The sequence below is a fragment of the Bufo gargarizans genome, chromosome 6 (assembly GCF_014858855.1).
Source record: "Bufo gargarizans isolate SCDJY-AF-19 chromosome 6, ASM1485885v1, whole genome shotgun sequence".
In the NCBI taxonomy this organism is placed as follows: domain Eukaryota; kingdom Metazoa; phylum Chordata; class Amphibia; order Anura; family Bufonidae; genus Bufo; species Bufo gargarizans.
Window position 1 is genome coordinate 8777013 of NC_058085.1, and position 23596 is coordinate 8800608.

Sequence of the window (23596 nt, forward strand, 5' to 3'; positions counted from 1 at the left end):
ACAAGTTGTAGATACATATGAGCCTCTGTCCACATATTTGGCTTAGTGTCAGTGATCCCCGTTCGGGTTTACCCCACTGTATATTTACCAATAGGTTGGTAGCTGCGGTGACATTATACTCTGAACCGCTATGATTTTCCCTAGTTACTATGCGGCGCATTGCACCTCCCCTGAGACTGATTTAATCCCTCCCGCTGCTGTGCTAGTGGTGTGTCCTGTACCGAGCCTCCTGACCGGATTGGCTGCCATGCGGGGGGTGTGTCTAGCAGGGCGGGGTTTTACCTCGTAAATCTCTGCGTTCTGGGGGCCGCTATGCGGCCATTACAACGCCGGCTAGTTTGCACACCAGCACGCTGCACCTCAACCTAGAGGTTGTCAGCCTAGGCAGGACAGTGGATTACAAGTGATTACATTATACTTCATACAAGAGGAAGTTGATGTTAGTGAGATCACTCTGCTGCTGCCGTTTTTTCTTAGCCTCTGGCAATACACCTATGTCAGGGACTTTGAATATATCACTGTCAGTGGATGCCCACAGCCTCGGTTAAATATACAGCCTAGAGGTTTTTGGGCTGCACTGCCTGTGGTGTCTATGTTCACGGCCTCTGCCTTACACCTACGTCAGAGGTTTTGGGCTATATCATTGATAGTACACGCTTATCACCTTGGTTAAATATACAACTGTGAGGTGGTGGCTTGTACTACCTATGGTGCATGTTTGCTCCTGATGAAATGCATTTTTGATGCATGGAAACGCGTAGAGCCTAGATCATCAAGGATAGGGGAGGGCGATCATAGCCCCAGATACACCTAGTGGAGCTAATTGTCTTTGCCCGATCTATATCCTGCACCTGTACTATGTTAGTGCAGTGAATGTCTGTGCACTGACATTCACTGTTAGGAGAGTTACCTGTTATTTCTATACCAGGTATCTACCTTGATAGTACCAGTTACCCGGACCCAACATCCTGTACCGGTGGTAACTTAGCCCCCTTAGTATTGGTAGGTTTCAGTTGTTGGATCTATCCCTCGCCATATGGTGGCTCCCCGCCGCCTGTTGGCTGGTTTAGGTGTAGACCCACAATTGTAGTTAGATTTATGTTGCTGCCTTTTGCAGTAGTTGAGTAGATACCCCTTTATTATAACAAAATAAACTAATAAAATATTTATTATTTTGTTTTAGCGTCCTATTCCCACTTATATTTGCTTAACAAACTGAGTACCCCTATCAGACACCACATCAGAGGGAATACCATGTAGCTTCACAATGGTGTCAACAAACACTTGTGTGAGAGTTTTAGCATTAGGGAGCCCTGGTAATGCTATAAAGTGCGACATCTTACTGAAGCGATCAACAACCACCAGAATCACAATCTTTCCTAAGGAATTTGGCAAATCTGTGATAAAGTCCATGGACAAATAAGTCCAAGGTCTGGACGGGATGGACAACGGAAGTAGAGATCCTGAAGGTCGAGTATGTGTCACCTTAGCACGTGCACAAGTGCTACAGGCTGACATATAGCCTTCCCCACATTTATGCAACCCCGGCCACCAGAATCTATGATAGATCGACCGTGGATCTGCTCCGAGGGTGTTCTGTAAGAACTGTACAGTGATGTTCCTCGAACACCTTGTGCCGTAATTCAGAAGGAGCAAACAACTTTCCCGGAGGACAAGAATCCGGTACATCTCCCTGGGCCTCCAACACCTCTGTCTCAAGGTTGGGATAAAGAGCGGATATTACTACCCCTTCAGACAAGATAGGACTAGGATCTTTCAAATCGCCTCCCCCCAGGAAAGCTACGCGACAAGGCATCCGCCTTGACGTTCTTAATCCCAGGGTTATAGGTGACAATGAAATTAAATCTGGTAAAAAACGTTTAGCCGGCTCCAGGTAAGCCAGATGTTTGCGATCAGTAATTACCGTAATGGGCTGAACCGCTCCTTCCAACCAATTACGTCATTCCTTAAAAGCCTACTTAATGGCCATCAATTCTCTATTGGGCGTCATTTACTAGGTGAAGGACCCTGCGACAAGACTGCTCCTACCCCTAACTCGGATGCGTCAACTTCCACAATAAATGGCTGTGACACATCCAGTTGCACCAGTATAGGAGCAGAAGCAAAACATTTCTTTACCGCTGAAAAGGCTTGTAATGCCACATCAGACCAGACTGCACCTTTCTTAGTCATATCTGTTAATGGTTTAACAACAGTCGAGTAATTCAAGATAAATTTACGGTAGTAGTTGGTGAACCCCAAAAATTGTATGAGCGCCTTCAGATTTTTGGGTTGATCCCAGTCCAACACAGCACAGACTTTTCCGGATCCATACGAAAACCCGAAGAACACCTTGGCACCGACAGTCTGATTGAACAAATCTGGGATCAAAGGAAGGGGATAGGGATCATGGACAGTAAGGCGATTAAGCTCACGGAAATCCAGACGGCCTAAAAGTTCCGTCCTTTTTCTTAACAAAGAAAAACCCTGCATCAACTGGGGATTTGGATGGTCTAATATGTCCCTTAGCCAAACTCTCTGTGGTATACTCTCGCATGGCTGCTCTTTTGGGTTCAGAAAGATTATAGAACCGAGATTTGGGCAATTTAGCTCTGGGAATAAGGTTGATAAGGCACTCATACTCTCAATGTGGGGTTACTCCTGGTCTCCACTTTCAGAGAATACATCAGCAAAATCAGAAATAAAGGAAGGTACAGCTTTAGTAGTTACAGCAGAAAGCAATGTGCACAGTTGTCTATGCAATAATCACTGCAATTAAGAATCTGTCTCACTTGCCAATCGACGGTAGGGTTATGTTTACTTAACCATGGTAAACCTAGCACCACCGGAGCAGGCAGACCCTCCAGCACAAAACACGAGATGGATTCTTGATGAAAATCACCCACCTTTATAGGGTTTCTGTCGCTAGAATTTTCAGTATTGAACTGGCTGACATTAGCGATGTGCAAATTTTAGCTGCACCTAACTCTGCTATTCTAATGATTATCCGTGCCCCCGTTACTGTAGAATTCTTACATTTTTGCAATATGTAAATGAGCCTCTAGGAGCAGGGGTGGGTCGTTGCTCCTGCACATAGAGGCTCCTGTCTCCCACCTCAAGTCACGCCTTCCAAGTGTTGATTGACAGGGCCAAGCATCATTCTCATCCTTCTGCCTGCCCTGTGCCCTGGGGAAATCTCACGCCTGCGCAGAATACTGAATTTATTCCAACACTGTTGTTGGAATCAATTGCAAACAATATTTTTGTCTAATGTATTTGTTGTCAAACCATGCATGCGAACAAACTGACTATCAACTAGGTTAACTCCTGTCCCCTGTCAATAAACACCTCAATTCCGACAGTTTTGTAGTCTAGCGCTAGTGATGAGCGGCAGGGGTCATATTCGAATTCGCAATATTTCGCGAATATTTTTTAGAATATTCGTCGAATATTCGAAAATTCACGATTTTTTTTCTTGAAAAAAATTGGCAAGGTAATGATTGTGTAATTTGCGAATTTTCGTAATTCGAATTTTCGGATTCTAATTTTTATTGCAAATTTTTCAACTTACAACTATTAGACAAAGAAGATTATAGCACTATAATAGCTAAATTGCTCTATATTTGATTTTTTGAATATTCGCTATATTGCTATAACAGTTTTTTTGAATATTCGTAATATATAGCAATATAGCGAATATTCGAAAAAAAACAAATATAGAGCAATTTAGCTAATATAGTGCTATAATCTTTTTTTTTATAGTTGTAATTTTTTTCCAATCTGAACTTCAGATGAGAAAAAAATTACAACTATTAGACAAAGAAGATTATAGCACTATATTAGCTAAATTGCTCTATATTAGGTTTTTTTTCGAATATTCGCTATATTGCTATAACTTTGTTTTTTCGAATATTTGTAATATTCTAAAACAAGAATATATAGCAATATAGCGAATATTCGAAAAAAACAAATATAGAGCAATGTAGCTAATATAGTGCTATAATCTTCTTTCTCTAAAAGTTTAAAAATTCGCAATAAAAATTAGAATCCGAAAATTCGAATTACAAAAATTACCTTGCCGATTTTTTCAAGAAAAAAAAATCGGGCATTTTCGAATATGACCCCTGCCACTCATCACTACTCCTAAAGTCAAGTATATTGCAGCCTTCTTATTGGCCCACAAGCTAGAAGCAGGAAGGGATCATGTGTACTGATTTAAAAAAAAAAAAAAAACGGAAAAAACATCGGGAAAAAATAGAATATTCGAAATTACGAATATATATAACTATATTCAAAATATTCGCGAATTTTCGAAGTACCTATATTCGCGATAAAAATTCGAATATTCGTGATCAACACTATCTAGCGCCACTTCGGCCAACAGGAGAAATCGGGTTCTACCAATAAATGAAAAAAGTTAGTTTTCTGGCTCCCCACCCACACCACCAATAGTAAGTTGTGGATTAAATGTTTTTTTTTTTGTTTTGTTTTTACATTGACGCTGAACGTACGGACATACAGACGTGGACAAAATTGTTGGTACCCTTTGGTCAATGAAAGAAAAAGTCACAATGGTCACAGAAATAACTTTAATCTGACAAAAGTAATAATAAATTAAAATTCTATAAATGTTAACCAATGAAAGTCAGACATTGTTTTTCAACCATGCTTCAACAGAATTATGTAAAAAAATAAACTCATGAAACAGGCATGGACAAAAATGATGGTACCCCTAGAAAACACAGAACATAATGTGACCAAAGGGACATGTTAATTCAAGGTGTGTCCACTAATTAGCATCACAGGTGTCTACAACCTTGTAATCAGCCATTGGGCCTATATATATGGCTCCAGGTAATCACTGTGTTGTTTGGTGATATGGTGTGTACCACACTCGACATGGACCAGAGGAAGCAAAGGAAAGAGCTGTCTCAAGAGATCAGAAAGAAAATTATAGACAAGCATGTTAAAGGTAAAGGCTATAAGACCATCTCCAAGCAACTAGATGTTCCTGTGAGTACAGTTGCACATATTATTCATAAGTTTAAGATCCATGGGACTGTAGCCAACCTCCCTGGACGTGGCCGCAGGAGGAAAATTGATGACAAATCTAAGAGACGGATAATCCGAATGGTAACAAAAGAGCCTAGAAAGACTTCTAAAGAGATTCAAGGTGAACTTCATGCTCAAGGAACATCAGTGTCAGATCGCACCATCCGTCGTTGTTTGAGCCAAAGTGGACTACATGGGAGACGACCAAGGAGGACACCATTGTTGAAAACGAATCATAAAAAAGCAAGACTGGAATATGCCAAACTACATGTTGACAAGCCACAAAGCTTCTGGGAGAATGTCCTGTGGACAGATGAGACAAAAATCGAAGTTTTTGCCAAGGCACATCAGCTGTATGTTCACAGACGAAAAAATGAAGCATATCAAGAAAAGAACACTGTCCCTACTGTGAAACATGGAGGAGGCTCTGTTATGTTCTGGGGCTGCTTTGCTGCGTCTGGCACAGGGTGTCTTGAATCTGTGCAGGGTACAATGAAATCTCAAGACTATCAAGGAATTCTAGAGAGAAATGTACTAGCCAGTGTCAGAAAGCTTGGTCTCAGTCGCAGGTCATGGGTCTTGCAACAGGACAATGACCCAAAACACACCGCTAAAAACACCCAAGAATGGCTAAGAGGAAAAAATTGGACTATTCTAAAGTGGCCTTCTATGAGCCCTGACCTCAATCCTATTGAGCATCTTTGGAAGGAGCTGAAACATGCAGTCTGGAAAAGGCACCCTTCAAACCGGACACAACTGGAGCAGTTTGCTCATGAGGAGTGGGCCAAAATACCTGCTGAGAGGTGCAGATGTCTCATTGACAGTTACAGGAAGCGTTTGATTGCAGTGATTGCCTCAAAAGGTTGCGCAACAAAATATTAAGTTAGGGGTACCATCATTTTTGTCCATGCCTGTTTCATGAGTTTATTTTTTTACATAATTCTGTTGAAGCATGGTTGAAAAACAATGTCTGACTTTCATTGGTTAACATTTATAGAATTTTAATTTATTATTACTTTTGTCAGATTAAAGTTATTTCTGTGACCATTGTGACTTTTTCTTTCATTGACCAAAGGGTACCAACAATTTTGTCCACGTCTGTATATTCACAAAATGTCCCTTCTTTCCACAACAAAAACAGACTCCCTTCGTATGACCAAAGCTCTTGCCAGCAGTTCCAGGAGTAGCTCCTTCTAACTGCATAGGCTTGTCACAAGGTGTAACCACAGGTGTCTCTCCACCATAAGTGTCAAAGGAAGCCGCCACATTATTCGACAGCACATCTTCAGGGTGAGGAACCCCAGATCTCTCTCTCAGACATCTATCAAGATGTACAGCAAGGGACATAGCTGCTTCTAATGACTCAGGATTTTCATGAGAGGCCAACGCTTCCTCCAGCCTCTCAGATAGCCCCTGACAGAATTGGCTATGGAGAGAAGGATCATTCTACTCCGTATCTATAGACCATCTCCTAAATTCCAAGCAATAGGTCTCCGCACTCTCCCTGCCGTAAAAAAATTAATTTGGTCTTGGCCTGAGAGAGCCGGGTCATTGTAAATAAGACCCAAGGCTCAAAAACATTCATCTACCGACTAGAAGGCTGTGATCCGGTCGGTAGAGAAAAAGCCCAAGACTGGGCGTCACCTTTAAGCAAAGAAATGATCATACCCACACAGTGACTCTCATCCCAGAAGAGTAAGGACGCAGCTTAACCCCTTAAGGACCCAGGGCGTACCGGTACGTCGTAAGTTTAAATCGTGATTGCGGCGCCGCGAGTGTTAATCCGAACAGGATTCCGGCTGAAATCATTCAGCCGGCATCCTGTCACAACGCCAGGGGGGGGGGGGGTCATGTGACCCCCCCATATCGTCGATCGCAGAAAACCGCAGGTCAATTCAGACCTGCCGTTTGCTGAATTTCCAGTCCATTCGGGTCTCCGATGACCCGATGATCCGGAAAAAGACTGTGATTGGTGGTGTGATTACACACCACCAATCACAGTACGAACATTTGGAGAGGCGGTGCTGGCCGTGGTGCTGATTGGTGCAGGGAGAGAGGTGCGAAATTCAAACTTCCAGCGCTCCTCTCTCCCCTCTTCTTCCTGTTCAGGACCTGCACCCTGCAGCACTGTCCTCACCAGGCTCCTGCGATCCCTCCAATCGGCACCCATCACCCTCCTGCACCCATCGCCCTCCAGGTAGGTTAGGGTCAGTGAGGGAGAGGCACCGTTAGGCAGGGATAGAAGGGAAAAGTTAGTTAGGAAAAAAAAATCACTTTTATCAAAACTTTTTTTTGTTTCAACTTTGAGACCCTAGACGCCCCCTGCCACTCTTTTAGTTTTTTTTCAGTAACCCATTTGTGAATCTGATGGTGAAGCAGACGAACCTGTACGCCCAACAGTTCGTTGCTCAGCACCTGGGCTCCTTTTTGGCTAGACCCGGTGGCTGGACAACGGTCAGTGCAGCCGAGATGAGGACATTCTGGGGCCTCGTGCTGCACATGGGTCTAGTGCAAAAACCCAGTGTCAGGCAATACTGGAGTGGGGACGTCCTCTACCAGACCCCACTCTGCAGTATGGCCATGACACGTCCCCGGTTTGAGGCCATATTTAGATAATGCCGCATGTCCCCCCCGAGGTGATCCTGCCCATGACCGTCTGTATAAGATACGGCCTGTCATCGATCACTTCGGGGCCAAATTTGCACAGGCCTATGTACCTGGAAGGGAGGTCGCAGTTGATGAGTCTCTTGTTGCGTTCAAGGGGAGACTCAGTTTCCGCCAATACATTCCCACAAAGCGGGCGAGGTATGGCGTGAAGCTATACAAAATTTGTGAGAGTACCTCAGGGTACACTTAAAAATTTTGTGTGTATGAGGGGCAAGATTCCCGTATTCAACCCCCAGAATGTCCCCCCACTCTGGGTGTTAGTGGGAAACTCGTGTATGTACTTATGTACCCACTGCTAGATAAGGGTTACCACTTGTACATGGATAACTTTTATACCAGCATTCCCTTGTTCAGGTCCCTTGCCGCTAGATCCACGTTCGCTTGTGGGACCGTGCGGAAAAATCAACGCAGCCTCCCTGCTACCCCCTCCAGGTACCTATCCCCAGGGGTGAGACCCGTGCCCTTACCAGTGGAAACCTGTTGCTGGTCAGGTATAAGGACAAGAGGGATGTCCTTATGCTGTCCACAATCCACGGTACCAGCACCACCCCCGTCTCTGTGCGAGGTACCGCGGCAACGGTCCTCAAGCCTGATTGTATTGTCGATACAATCGGTATATGGGAGGAGTTGACCTCTCTGATCAAGTCCTCAAGCCATATAATGCCATGCGCAAAACACAAAAATGGTACAAAAAAGTTGTCGTCTACTTGGTGCAGGTTGCCATGTACAACTCTTTTGTACTATCCCGAAGCGCTGGCAGCACAGGGACATTCCTCTAATTCTATGAGGCAGTCCTCAAGGACCTGATCTTTTTGGACCGGGAAAGAGCAGGCCGGAGTACCTCGGGAACTGGAGGCGCCCGGATCGTCCCTGGCGAGCATTTTCCAGGTGTGGTCCCCCATACTGGAAAGAAGGGACGAACCCAAAAAAAGTGCAGAGTGTGTCGCAGGAGGGGGATACGGAAGGACACCACTACTCAATGTGACACGTGCCCCGATCATCCGGGCCTCTGCGTTATCGATTGCTTCAGGGAGTATCACACTTCCATGGAGTACTACATTTTTATAATCCCCAACAGTCCCCTAGAGAACATAAAAAACTATGGCTCTCAGACTTTGGAGACACGGAAACAATTTTTTTTCCCCAAAAAATATTTGTTTTAGTGCAGGCATCCTGAAACTGCGGCCCTCCAGATGTTGTAAAACTATAACTCCCAGCATGCCCAGACAACCTACAGCCATCAGCAGGGCATGGTGGGGATTGTAGTTTTACAACATCTGGAGGGCCGCAGTTTTAGGATGCCTGCTTAGTGTCTCCAAAGTCTGAGAGCCATACATATTGGGCATCGTTGCGTGCATAAAAATCTTCTCTATAAAAATAACATTTAACCCAACCCCCCCGGATGAACAGCGTTAAAAAAAAAAAAGTGTAAAAAAAGCAATTTTTTGTCACCTAACATCCCAAAAAGTGTAATAGCGAGCGATCAAAATGTCATATGCACCCCCAATTAGTGCCAATAAAACCTCCATCTCATCCCGCAAAAAATGAGCCCCATCATTAGATAGTTGCCCAAAAAAAAAAAATGTAGCTCCCAGGCTATGGAGATACTAAAATAATTTTTTGGGGTTCCTAAAATGATAATATAGTGTAAAATCTAAATATATTTAAAAATGTATACATATTCAGTATCACAATGTCCGTAAGAATCTTCCCTATAAAAATAACATTTGACCAAACCCCTCGGATGAACAGCGTTAAAAATATAAAATAAAAACGGTGCCAAAACACCCATTTTTTTGGCAAAATTTCCATTTGAATCCTTTTTTTTACGGTAATAAAGCAAGGGTTAACAGACAAACAAAACTAAATATTTATTGCCCTGATTCTGTAGTTTTCAGAAACACCCCATATGTGGTTGTAAATGGCTATATAACCACACGGCAGGGCATAGAACGAAGGGAACTCCATATGGTTTCTGGACGGCAGATTTTGATGGACTGGTTTATTTATTTAGAAGCCCCCCCTGATGTAGCCTAGACTAGAAACTCCAAAAAAGTGACCCCATCTAAGAAACTACACCCCTTAAGGTATTCAAAAGTTACTTTACAAACTTTGTTAACCCTTTAGGTGTTCCACAAAACTAAATAGCGAATGTAGAAACAATTTTAGAATTACATTTTTTTTGTTATCTTGACTAAAAAAAGTGTAATATAGAGCAACCAAAAATCATATTTACCCCTAAAATAGTCCCAAAACAACAACCACCTTATCCCGTAGTTTCCTAGATGGGGTAACTTTTATGGAGTTTCTACTCTAGGGGTGCATCAGGGGACTTGAAAGGGTACATGGTGTAAATAAACCAGTCCAGCAAAATCTACCTTCCAAAAACCATATGACGTTCCCCTTCTTCTATGTCCTGCCGTTTAGCCAAATAGTAGTTAACAATCACATATGGGGTGTTTCTGCAAACTACAGAATCAGGGCAACCCATATTGAGTTTTGTCTGGCAGTAAACCCATTTTTTCCAGTAATAAAGTAAGGGTTAAAATGGAAAATTTTCCCAAAAATATAAATTCCAAAATTGTTTCTCCATCTGCCATTAACTCTTGTTGAACACCTAAAGGGTTAACAAAGTTTGTAAACCCAGTTTTGAATACCTTGAGGGGTGTACCTTCTTAGATGGAGTCACTTTTTTGGAATTTCTATTCTAGGGGTGCAACGGGGGCTTGAACATGGTATAAACAAAACCAGTCCTGCAAAATCTGCCTTCCAAAACCCATATGGCGTCCCCCTCCTTCTATGTCCTCCCGTTTGGCCAAACAGTAGTTTAGGACCACATATGGGGTGTTTTTGCAAACTACAGAATCAGAACAACCCATATTGAGTTTTGTTTGGCAGTTAACCCTTACTTTATAACTGGAAAAAATGGGTTAAAATTGAACATTTTCCCAAAAAATAGAAATTTCGAAATTGTTTCTCCATCTGCCATTAACTCTTGTGGAACACCTAAAGGGTTAACAAAGTTTTTAAAATCAGTGCTAAATACCTTGAGGGGTGTATTTTCTAGAATGGGGTCATTTTTGGATGGTTTCTATTACGTAAGCCTCACAAAGTGACTTCAGACCTGAACTGGTACATAAAAAGTGGGATTTGGAAAATTTCTGAGAAATTTCAAAATTTGCTTCTAAACTTCTAAGCTATGTAACATCCCCCAAAAATAAAATATAATTCCCAAAATGATACAAACATGAAGTAGACATATGGGGAATGTAAAGTCATCACAATTTTTGGGGGTATTACTATGTATTACAGAAGTAGAGAAACTGAAACTTTGAAATTTGCAAATTTTCCCACATTTTTGGTAAATTTTGTATTTTTTATGCAAAAAGATTTACTTTTTTGACCAAATTTTAGCAGTCTCATGAAGTACAATATGTGACGAAAAAACAATCTCAGAACGGCCTGGGCAAGTTAAAGCGTTTGAAAGTTATCAGCACTTAAAATGATTCTGGTCAGATTTGCAAAAAATGGCCAAGTCCTTAAGGTAAAATAGGGCTGAGTCCTTAAGGGGTTAAAGTACAATTTACACTGAATTGAATGAAATTGTTGCCTTAGGCAGGCCTGGTACCCACCACTGGAACCAGCCACCTGTGGCCTCTGGATCTGCATGACGGTCATGTGGAGGTCAGCTACCTCCAAAGACAGACTCTGTAGCTGTCCGACCAGTGCAGACATTGGATCAGTGCAGCTATGAATCCTAACAAAATGGTGTTTTTTGGCGGTTGATAATGTCACAGATACAGGGGAGGGGAGGGACACATAACTAGGCCTCAAGGCTTGGGAGAGGGAAAAGGTCACCTCCTGGAAGCACCTAAACCTGGCCCTTACTCCTGTCAGTATTTATAGACCCTGAAGGTGGGAAAATACATACGCCGGAACCTAGACCTTAGGAGCCCTGAAATGCCCTAGGTAGTGGCAGAGAATAATACTGGTTTCTTCCCAGGTGAACTAACCAGTGTCTCCCTGAGGCCTAGTAACAACAAGAACAGGGGAACAACCAAATACAAAGAGCAGTACAACTTATCTTATAGAAAATGGATGAGCAGGAACACAGACAAGGTCCACGCACCAACTCTTCCAAATCCAAGCAGAGAATATCAACCGCAAGGTATGAAGTGTGAGACCAAACTAAGTAGGGAAATCGGTAATGACCACGGGCTGCACCTGGCAAGAGGTGTGGAATGACCACACCTCTTGCCAGGTGCAGCCCATGGTCATTACTGCTTTCCCTACTGAGAACACTGAGAATTAAGAAACTGTCAGTTAACCCCTCACGTGCAGTCAGTCTCTCCGATCTTATAATCTCTGTCACAGAATGTACAGTGACAGTAGGGTTGACAATCTCTTTTTCCCGATTGAATTCTAGTGTAACTATGGTAGGACACAATTTTTGCTCCAGATGTCCATGGAAACTCACACTACTGCTGTCCCAAGACACAGGCAGTTTTCAGAAACTTCTAGGGTTTGTGATTGGTAACAATTGTCTTGAGATCAACAAAGAGATTTTGGCTTGCCCAGCTGTTAGACCTTTGTTGCAATTTTCATTGAGATCCTTGACTGTTAGCTTTTGTTGACCTTAGTTTAAATCCTTGACTTTCATTGACCTTTCTTGACTTCTTTGGACCTTTGCTGGAATCTTTGTCTTACATTGAACTGTGTTGACTTCCTTGGACCTTTGCTGAAATTCTTGGATTCCATTGAACTTTGTTGACTTTCTTGGACCTTTTCTGAAATCCTTGATCTTCATTGACTTCTGTTGAAATCTCTGATTTCCATTGATCTCATCATGTGCAATCAGCGTTACTTTTGCATAAACGTGTCCAAGTCCAAGTGCGGTGGACCCATGGTGCTTTCATATGTCTGAAACCTTTGGACATACATGGCTGAAGCCTCAACTGTGCTCAATAGTGCTATTGTGGAAAATTACTGAAAATGGATAGAAAAACGAGTCTGTGGCCTTGTCTTCCTTCTGAATTACTACTAGATTTGATATAATGTTCTTCCTGATCTACACAGAGAACGGTGGTGCTTTGGACAGCTACTTGGAACTTGAAGAGAACCATTTCACAACAGATAGAACCTCAACTGTGTCATTGCATGAAGTTGCCATGTAGCCAAAAGTTAAATGGTAGACAATTCTGGACCACAAGGCTTAAAAGGGTATACCCATCTCAGACATTAATGTCGTATCGCTAGGATAGGCCATCAATGTCAGATAGGTGTGGGTTCCATCTCTGGGGCTGCTCCTATCTCTACTGGCCCAACAAAGTGAAGGAGAGTGCACCACGCAGGTGCAACCACCCTCGGTTCACTGTTATGGAAGTTCACGCAGTCCAAGTTTTCTGCCATCTATGAGTTTATTATTCTGTATTCGCTGTCTGATACGTGTGTCGTATACTTTTTCTGGATTTTACGTAATTCTGCTCTACTCCGGTCCTGGAGATATCTCAGCGCCAAGACAACCGGAGGGAGGATCGGGGCAAACTTTATATAGAAGATGAAGTGAGGCTTTCAGCACGTTGCAAAGGTTAATTATATTCTGGGCTGTGTCTCGACTGAAATGCTTTAACTGTAAGTCTTTTTCTACATTCCCTGTTCGCTGACGACGGGATAACACAAGACTAATCACGGGATGGAAAAGGTCATCTATTGTCACATGATGTTTCCCATCGGGAAGTCTCCATTAACATTGTTCAAAGTGGGATTACAACTTTATCTCAAACCCTTCCTGACTCTGCTCTGGTGAGTAATGGGTCACCACCAGTGCCATGTGGCGCGGTACGGAATTTTCCATGGAGGTAGTCGGAGCAATCAGAGGATGAAAACCTTCAGATACGATCGTCCTCTATAGCATGATACCCCTCGTTTTGTGACATGAGTGTATCGCTGTGAAGTACCTTAACATCCCTTCGTTAAGGACTAATCTACAGTGCGTTTCAGTTTTATGACTTTCTTCAGGACCTCTGCTTGCTGTTAGTGAATAGGAACATTTACTTTTGCAACCAATGGCATGACTAATACTTCTTACAGCAGAGAGTTTGCTACAATTGTAACCTGTCTAGACAATTCTGTGTGAGCTAAATATATTGAATGCACAATTTTTCATCCTGTCTGGGCATGAGGTGCGATAAGTGACAGCTTCCTAATGTCTGTCAATAAGGTGCAGATCCGTATGTGACTAGAGTACAAGAAATGATTCTGAAACCTTGTAACTAGAGTTGAGCGAACACCTGGATGTTCAGGTTCGAGAAGTTCGGCCGAACTTCCCGGAAATGTTCGGGTTCGGGATTCGAACTTCGCCCCGAACTTCGCCCCGAACCCGAACCCAGACAGAGGAGAGAGGTCCCATAGCAGAGAATCAGGCTTCATGTCACAGCAGAGAATCAGGCTTCATGTCATAGCAGAGAATCAGGCTTCACGTCACCCACCACTGGAACAGGCCATTGTCAGATATTTAAGCCCCAGCACCCAGACAGAAGAGAGAGGTCCCATAGCAGAGAATCAGGCTTCATGTCATAGCAGAGAATCAGGCTTCAAGTCATAGCAGAGAATTAGGCTTCACGTCACCCACCACTGGAACAGGCCATTGTCAGATATTTAGGCCCCAGCACCCAGACAGAAGAGAGAGGTCCCATAGCAAAGAATCAGGCTTCATGTCATAGCAGAGAATCAGGCTTCAAGTCATAGCAGAGAATCAGGCTTCATGTCATAGCAGAGAATCAGGCTTCACGTCACCCACCACTGGAACAGGCCATTGTCAGATATTTAGGCCCAGGCACTCAAACAGAGGAGAGAGGTCCCATAGCAGAGAATCAGGCTTCATATCATAGCAGAGAATCATGCTTCATGTCACCCAGCACTGAAACAGGCCACTGTCAGATATTTTTAGGCCCCGGAACCCAGACAGAGGAGAGAGGTCCCATAGCAGAGATTCAGGCTTCATGTCATATCAGAGAATCATGCTTCATGTCACCCAACACTGGAACAGGTCACTGTCAGATATTTTTAGGCCCCGGCACCCAGACAGAGGAGAGAGGTCCCATAGCAGAGAATCAGGATTCATGTCATAGCAGAGAATTAGGCTTCATGTCATAGCAGAGAATAAGGCTTCATGTCATAGCAGAGAATCAGGCTTCACATCACCCACCACTGGAACAGGCCATTGTCAGATATTCAGGCCCCGGCACCCAGACAGAGGAGAGAGGTCCCATAGCAGAGAAGCAGGCTTCATGTCACCCACCACTGGAACAGGCCATTGTCAGATATTTAGGCCCCGGCACCCAGACAGAGGAGAGAGGTCCCATAGCAGAGAATCAGGCTTCATGTCAAAGCAGAAAATCAGGCTTCATGTCACCCAACACTGGAACAGGCCACTGTCAGATATTTTTAGGCCCCGGCACCCAGACAGAGGAGAGAGGTCCCATAGCAGAGATTCAAGCTTCATGTCATAGCAGAGAATCAGGCTTCATGTCACCCAACACTGGAACAGGCCACTGTCAGATATTTTTAGGCCCCGGCACCCAGACAGAGGAGAGGTTCATTCAACTTTGGCTTGCCCCGCAATATAATGGTAAAATGAAAATAAAAAGAGGATTAAATGAGGAAGTGCCCTGGAGTACAATAATATATGGTTAAGGGGAGGTAGTTAATGTCTAATCTGCACAAGGGATGGACAGGTCCTGTGGGATCCATGCCTGGTTCATTTTTATGAACGTCAGCTTGTACACATTGGCTGTAGACAGGCGGCTGCGTTTGTCTGTAATGACGCCCCCTGCCGTGCTGAATACACGTTCAGACAAAACGCTGGCCGCCGGGCAGGCCAGCACCTCCAAGGCATAAAAGGCTAGCTCTGGCCACGTGGACAATTTAGAGACCCAGAAGTTGAATGGGGCCGAACCATTAGTCAGTACGTGGAGGGGTGTGCACACGTACTGTTCCACCATGTTAGTGAAATGTTGCCTCCTGCTAACACGTTCCGTATCAGGTGGTGGTGCAGTTAGCTGTGGCGTGTTGACAAAACTTTTCCACATCTTTGCCATGCTAAGCCTGCCCTCAGAGGACCTGGCCGTGACACAGCTGCGTTGACGACCTCTTGCTCCTCCTCTGCCTTCGCCTTGGGCTTCCACTTGTTCCCCTGTGACATTTGGGAATACTCTCAGTAGCGCGTCTACCAATGTGCGCTTGTACTCGCGCATCTTCCTATCACGCTCCAGTACAGGAAGTAAGGTGGGCACATTGTCTTTGTACCGTGGATCCAGCAGGGTGGCAACCCAGTAGTCTGCACATGTTAAAATGTGGGCAACTCTGCTGTCGTTGCGCAGGCACTGCAGCATGTAGTCGCTCATGTGTGCCAGGCTGCCCAGAGGTAAGGACAAGCTGTCCTCTGTGGGAGGCGTATCGTCATCGTCCTGCGTTTCCCCCCAGCCACGCACCAGTGATGGGCCCGAGCTGCGTTGGGTGCCACCCCGCTGTGAACATGCTTCATCCTCATCCTCCTCCACCTCCTCCTCATCCTCGTCCTCCTGGTCCTCCAGTAGTGGGCCCTGGCTGGCCACATTTGTACCTGGCCTCTGCTGTTGCAAAAAAACTCCCTCTGAGTCACTTCGAAGAGACTGGCCTGAAAGTGCTAAAAATGACCCCTCTTCATCCTCCTCCTCCTCCTGGGCCACCTCCTCTTCCATCATCGCCCTAAGTGTTTTCTCAAGGAGACATAGAAGTGGTATTGTAACGCTGATAACGGCGTCATCGCCACTGGCCATGTTGGTGGAGTACTCGAAACAGCACAACAGGGCACACAGGTCTCGCATGGAGGCCCAGTCATTGGTGGTGAAGTGGTGCTGTTCTGTAGTGCGACTGACCCGTGCGTGCTGCAGCTGAAACTCCACTATGGCCTGCTGTTGCTCGCACAGTCTGTCCAGCATGTGCAAGGTGAAGTTCCACCTGGTGGGCACGTCGCATATGAGGCGGTGAGCGGGAAGGCCGAAGTTACGCTGTAGCGCAGACAGGCGAGCAGCGGCAGGATGCGAACGCCGGAAGCGCAAACAGATGGCCTGCACTTTATGCAGCAGCTCTGACATGTCGGGGTAGTTGTGAATGAACTTCTGCACCACCAAATTCAGCACATGCGCCAGGCAAAGGATGTGCGTCAAACTGGCTATTCCCAGAGCTGCAACGAGATTTCGCCCATTATCGCACACCCCCAGGCTGGGCTTGAGGCTCACCGGCAGCAACCACTCGTCGGTCTTTTGTTCTATACCCCGCCACAACTCCTGTGCGGTGTGGGGCCTGTCCCCCAAACATATGAGTTTCAGAATGGCCTGCTGACGTTTACCCCGGGCTGTGCTGAAGTTGGTGGTGAAGGTGTGTGGCTGACTGGATGAGCAGGTGGAAGAAGAGGAGGAGGAAGCCGAGAAGGAGGAGGTGGCAACAGGAGGCAAAGAATGTTGCCCTGCGATCCTTGGCGGTGGAAGGACGTGCGCCAAACAGCTCTCCGCCTGGGGCCCAGCTGCCACTACATTTACCCAGTGTGCAGTTAGGGAGATATAGCGTCCCTGGCCATGCTTACTGGTCCACGTATCTGTGGTTAGGTGGACCTTGCTACAGATGGCGTTGCGCAGTGCACACTTGATTTTATCGGATACTTGGTTGTGCAGGGAAGGCACGGCTCTCTTGGAGAAGTAGTGGCGGCTGGGAACAACATACTGTGGGACAGCAAGCGACATGAGCTGTTTGAAGCTGTCTGTGTCCACCAGCCTAAATGACAGCATTTCATAGGCCAGTAGTTTAGAAATGCTGGCATTCAGGGCCAGGGATCGAGGGTGGCTAGGTGGTAATTTACGCTTTCTCTCAAATGTTTGTTAGATGGAGAGCTGAACGCTGCCGTGTGACATGGTTGAGATGCTTGGTGACGGAGGTGGTGGTGTTGGTGGTACATCCTCTGTTTGCTGGGCAGCAGGTGCCAACGTTCCTCCACTGCAGTTCATGCTTTGCATGCAGGTGCCTGGTCATGCAGGTTGTGCTAAGGTTCAGAACGTTAATGCCTCGCTTCAGGCTCTGATGGAACAGCGTGAAAACCACTCAGGTCTTGTCATCAGCACATTGTTTGAAGAAGTGCCATGCCAGGGAACTCCTTGAAGCTGCCTTTGGGGTGCTCGGTCCCAGATGGCGGCGGTCAGTAGCAGGTGGAGTCTCTTGGCGGCGGGTGTTCTGCTTTTGCCCACTGCTCCCTCTTTTGCTACGCTGTTGGCTCAGTCTCACCACTGCCTCTTCCTCCGAACTCAGAAAGACACAGCAGTTGGCACCTGTGTTTCGTCATCATCAGAGATGTGCTGAGGTGGTATTCCCATGTCCTCATCATCAGGAAACATAAGTGGTTGTGCTTCAGTGCATTCTATGTCTTCCACCGCTGGGCAAGGGCTAGGTGGATGCCCTTGGGAAACCCTGCCAGCGCAGTCTTCAAACAGCATAAGAGACTGCTGCATAACTTGAGGCTCAGACAGTTTCCCTGGTATGCATGGGGGTGATGTGACAGACTGATGGGCTTGGTTTTCAGGCGCCATCTGTGCGCTTTCTGGGTGGGAGATAATGTGAACGTGCTGGATCCACTGTCGGCCACCCAATTGACCTATGCCTGTACCTGCTCAGGCCTTACCATCCTTAGAACGGCATTGGGCCCCACCATATATCGCTGTAAATTCTGGCGGCTACTGGGACCTGAGGTAGTTGGTACACTAGGACGTGTGGATGTGGCAGAACGGCCACGTCCTCTTCCAGCACCAGAGGGTCCACTAACACCACCACGACCATGTCCGCGTCCCTTACTAGATGTTTTCCTCATTGTTACCGTTCACCACAATAAGAAAAAAATTATTTGGCCCAATGTATTGAATTCAAATTCAGGCCTTTTTTTACAGGCACCTAACACTATCTGGCATCTATTTAGGTACCGTATTACACTAATACAGGCACAGCAGTAACCACAGATTTAGCTGACTATAAATTTTAGGCCTAGTATTTAGGCCCTGGATGACAGGTATAGGTTTACGGACAGAATTAGACTTGGAAATGCACGGTAGCGTGTGTGTGAAGTTATTGAGGATGACCCTATCAGCACCTTCAATCTAATATACCCTTCTATGGATAGATTTAAACTTGGCCTGATACAGCAGAAACCACTGATTTAGGGAATTGCTAAGTTGGGAATTGTATTTCAACCCAGAACAAAAATATATCCTTTGCCAGACATCATACAGTATTACAATTGGCTGGCCACAGCTGAAACACCAGATTTAGGGTACTGCTATTTTGGCAATTGTATTTCACCCCTCAATAAAATAGCAAGCACAGCCAAGTGTCACGGCTGAGGATGGGGGAAATCCTCAGCCGTGTGATGTCCGAGGATGTCCGGTCACTGCTTGGCCAGGACCACAGCATTAGGGAGCAGGTCACCTCCTATTGCGTCCCTAACGCTGACCCTGTCTCCTGTCAGTATGAGCCGACCTTGATGGTAGGAGGGCTCATACGCCGGAACCTAAAGTCCCTACAAGCCCTCAAGTCGGCCCTGACCTAGGTGACAGAGTAGGACAACCCACTCCTCCAAGACAGGGAGGATCAGGAGTCCCAAAGGCCAAGCTGTAGAGAAAAGGGGAACACAAATGCAAACCAATGTATATGGCAGGTGCTGCACTAGTTCCAGCCACCTGCCACAGCCCTGCTGACTGGATCAGTGTGCAGGAAATCTAAAGTCTACAAATAGCAAACCGAAGTCAGCACAAACTCATCCACACACCGGAACCCAGATACATGGCAGCACAGAAATATACAAGAAAGCATAAACCTGAACATCACACAGACAAAGACAAACTGAACATAAACTTATGACCACAGTGGTGGCTCTCACAGGCAGATCAAACACACAGGAGGCTGCTCCAGCTAGCAGGGCTGAAGCAACCTACTGAACCCTGCAAGAGACTCACAACCACACCCAGTGACATCACACACACTGGGAAGGAAGTTAACCCTTCCAGCACACAGAAGGGAAAACACACATATAAGGGGAAGTGCACACAAAACATAATACACCGTGCACACAACACACACACCTAACAAAAAGGGAGTCAGGTGAGACCGCATGCCAGGGCAGCGAGCTGCCTAGCGACGCTTAGGCTGCTCTGCTGCAAAATACCACGCTAGTTGCCTGCGGCAACCACAAGTGAGGCCACACACCAGCGGCCCTCACCCATGGTTGAATACCCATACAAAACCGCAGGCAACCGCATGCGGTCAAGGAGTCACGGTCATGGGCATGGCCGTGACACCAAGCCCCTGATGTAGGATATAGCAAAAAAAAAAATAACCACACTATTGATGGTTAAATGTACTTGGTGGCAGCTTGTGCTTGCGCACCACAAGACACAAAATGGCCACCGTTCGCCCCAGAAAAAAGTGAATGAAAAACGCTCTGGGCAGCCTAAAAACAGTGAGCAATTGAATAGCAGAAGTTGAATGATTAACAGCTGTAGATCGATCACTTCATTAAGTGTTTTTGCTGAGTAAATCCCTGCCTAATCTCGCCCTAACAGCAGCAGCTGCATCCTCTCCCTACACTGATCAGAGCAGAGTGACGGGCGGCGCTATGTGACTCCAGCTTAAATAGAGGCTGGGTCACATGCTGCACTGGCCAATCACAGCCATGCCAATAGTAGGCATGGCTGTGACGGCCTCTTGGGGCAAGTAGTATGACTACAGCCTTTCAAAAAGCGCCAAGAAAGCGCCGAACACCGAACCCGAACCCGGACTTTTACGAAAATGTTCGGGTCCGTGTCACGGACACCCCAAAATTTGGTACGAACCCAAACTATACAGTTCGGGTTCACTCATCCCTACTTGTAACGTAAGCTGGCCATACACACTAGATTAAACCATGACATATTGTGTAATAAATTGTGTATATTGTATACCATATTGCATATGATAAGGTAAGATACCGGCAGTGAGGGGTTAACAAAGGATGGGCTCGGTCCATGGCATCCCCTCACAAGCTAACCCATTGCCCAGAGGTTCAGTCAGATCTTGTGTCAAGAGAGTAGAGTCAAAGATAAAGAGCGACCTGGAAGTGGAAGAGAGAACCAGCTTTATTCCAGCGTGTAGCTATCTAGCAGTGGAGGTGGGTAGCACTAGCCATGAAGGTGCACCACCTCAGGACCAGCACAGGGCAAGAAACTGCTGAGAATCCTAGGAGATCATAAAGGTAGCAGAAGCCGCTAGTACTGTGACAGAAAACAGCCATCCTGCTATGCACCGCACCTCCTATTCAGAGCTGCATTCACAGTTCTGCTGGCTTTCCTCTAACAAGAGTGCAGTTTAGGTGTACATGTTACACTAGCCCAGAGATTTGGTCTGTAAAGTGATGTCCAAAAGTGGAGTTCCCCTTTAAGCGTTAACATCTGGTAACATAATGATAAAATGACTTTGGCTCCTCATTTTATTGAATCAGATTCCAGTTGGTTGCCGAGTATACAGAGTTACTCTTCTGCAAATGATTTTTGATGCCCTTAATTTTAATGAGCTTACAAAGCGTTCTCTGGCCAAACCTGAACACGCAGTCACAGAGACAGCTCCTCAATTAGCCCCGGCTCCGCTAACCTTTATACTTAATGAGATACTTTTTTTTTGATACTTTGTATTTTTACTGACATTTTAATATTTGTTTTGCTTTGCGTGTTTCATATTTAACCTATAAAGTAACACATTCATTATATCTCTCAAGTAAGAAACTTAAAGGGAATCTCCATCTTTTAACACAACCTATCATTCATATAGCTTTGCTGAGGTCAAAGTTCAGTATTTTCTGATACAACGCTCCAAACCTCGCTATAACATAGAATTCAACGACTCACCGCTTGCATCCACCACTAGAGGGAGCATAGGAGCTTAGTGCATACTGATAATACATTAACCTCTATGAAATATTACGCAGGGAGCTCCCTCTAGTGGTGGGCGCAGAAAGACAGAATTTCTTTATGTAATTCTCTGTCTCTGTATGAGGCCACCGTTCTGACCTCCATAAAGATATATTATGAAATGAATCAGTGTACAATACTAAACCTAAAAATGACAAGGTGTTAAAAGGAATAAGGCAATGGCCTGTCACATGTAGCTCCTATTCTGGTATATAACTACAACTCCCAGCCTAGCTAGATTAGCTGTCATCATTGAGGGAAGTGTACGGCACAGACTGCGGTCATCCAGAGCTGGACTCCCCCAACACCCCTGAGTTACATCCTGTATTATACTCCAGAGCTGCACTCACTATTCTGCTGGTTGTTTTTGGAAACAATCAGCAAGTCTTTGGACAGACAGACAGACAGAATTCCTTTACTGCAGCAGGAACTTTGGTTTTCCTAGTTTAGTGCTAATAATTTGGGTGATTTATCAAACTGGTGTAAAGTAGAACTGGCTTAGTTGCCCAAAGCGACCAATCAGATTCCAGCTTTGATTTTACAGAGCTCCATTGGAAAATTAAATGTGAAATTTAATTGGTTGCTATGGGCAACTAAGCCAGTTCTACTTTACACCAGTTTGATAAATATCCCACATTGTCCCTTTAAAACCTGCCATCGTCTTTAGTAGAAGAGCTCCCCCTGGAGGCTGAATTACCACAGAAAATGAAGCTGCGGCTGATTACTTTTACTAACCCAAAGCATTTCTATGAAAATGATCCTTATTCAATAAAACACAATTGTGGTTACCTGTCCTCTCGGTGCACAGCGAGCGGCGGAGGAAAGTGAATTTTGCCAATCCAATGAAAATCCTCCCTGTAGCTATTGTAAATGAGGAGGAGGACGAGGCCGGCTGTGAACTCAGCCGAAAAATAAACTCGCAGTCCAAAATGAAAAACAAAATCCAGCAGGAAATGCGCTGCACTTGGTGGCAGGGCTGTTCATCCTGCCTGCTCCTCTGTACTGCCCCTTTAATACCTGCAGGGGTTCCAGACAACCTCGGGGAACAGATTCAACAAGACGAGATTCTGTTTTTGAGGTTTATATTCTACTCTATTCACTCATGTGATTGTAAAAGTGAAGTCAGGACTGCTAGGAACCGGGCCTGTGGCTAGATGCAGCATCTTCTCAGCAGCACAAAGTATTTCAGGATAGGCATGTTCTGTTCTGTGTCTGACCATGGCTCTCCTAGTCTACATGGTCGCCCTATGGCAACTACTTAAAGGGGACAGAAGAGCTGAATTCTCATTTGGACAACAGCTATCCCTCCCGTCTCCACCGCACACATGCATGCACGGCTTGTAATGGAGAGAGGACAAAGCCAGTGGCAGACTCCTTTGGTGGTGGCATATCTTCCAGGAGAACGAAAGGATTGGGCATTGAAATCAGAACTGATTCAAAACAAATCGGATTTGACCCGAATTTTGGAAAATCTCAAGGTGGAACAGATTCAGAATCAAATTTTAAAGTGATTTGCTCTTCAGTAGTCAAGAGCTTTCCATTCACATTAGATTGTCCTCCATTTGTGGTGGCTCAGAAGTCTTGTGTGTATGGGGCAGTCTCTATTCTTTTCACCTCACCTGCAGATGAAAGGCATTGTCCAATTGACCAACATAAAAAAAAAAAGACCCAAACACTCGTCTCTCCAATCCTCCGCTGCTCCTCTTCTCAGTTCCCTGCCACTCTCTACTTCAACTTCTCAGTTCACCTACACAGACAACAACTGCTCTGCCAGTGATCTTCTGAACAGTCATTTCCTGTATTTTGAGGGACTGAGAAGTAGAGACTGGCAGTGGACAGAGAAGAGCTGAAACAGG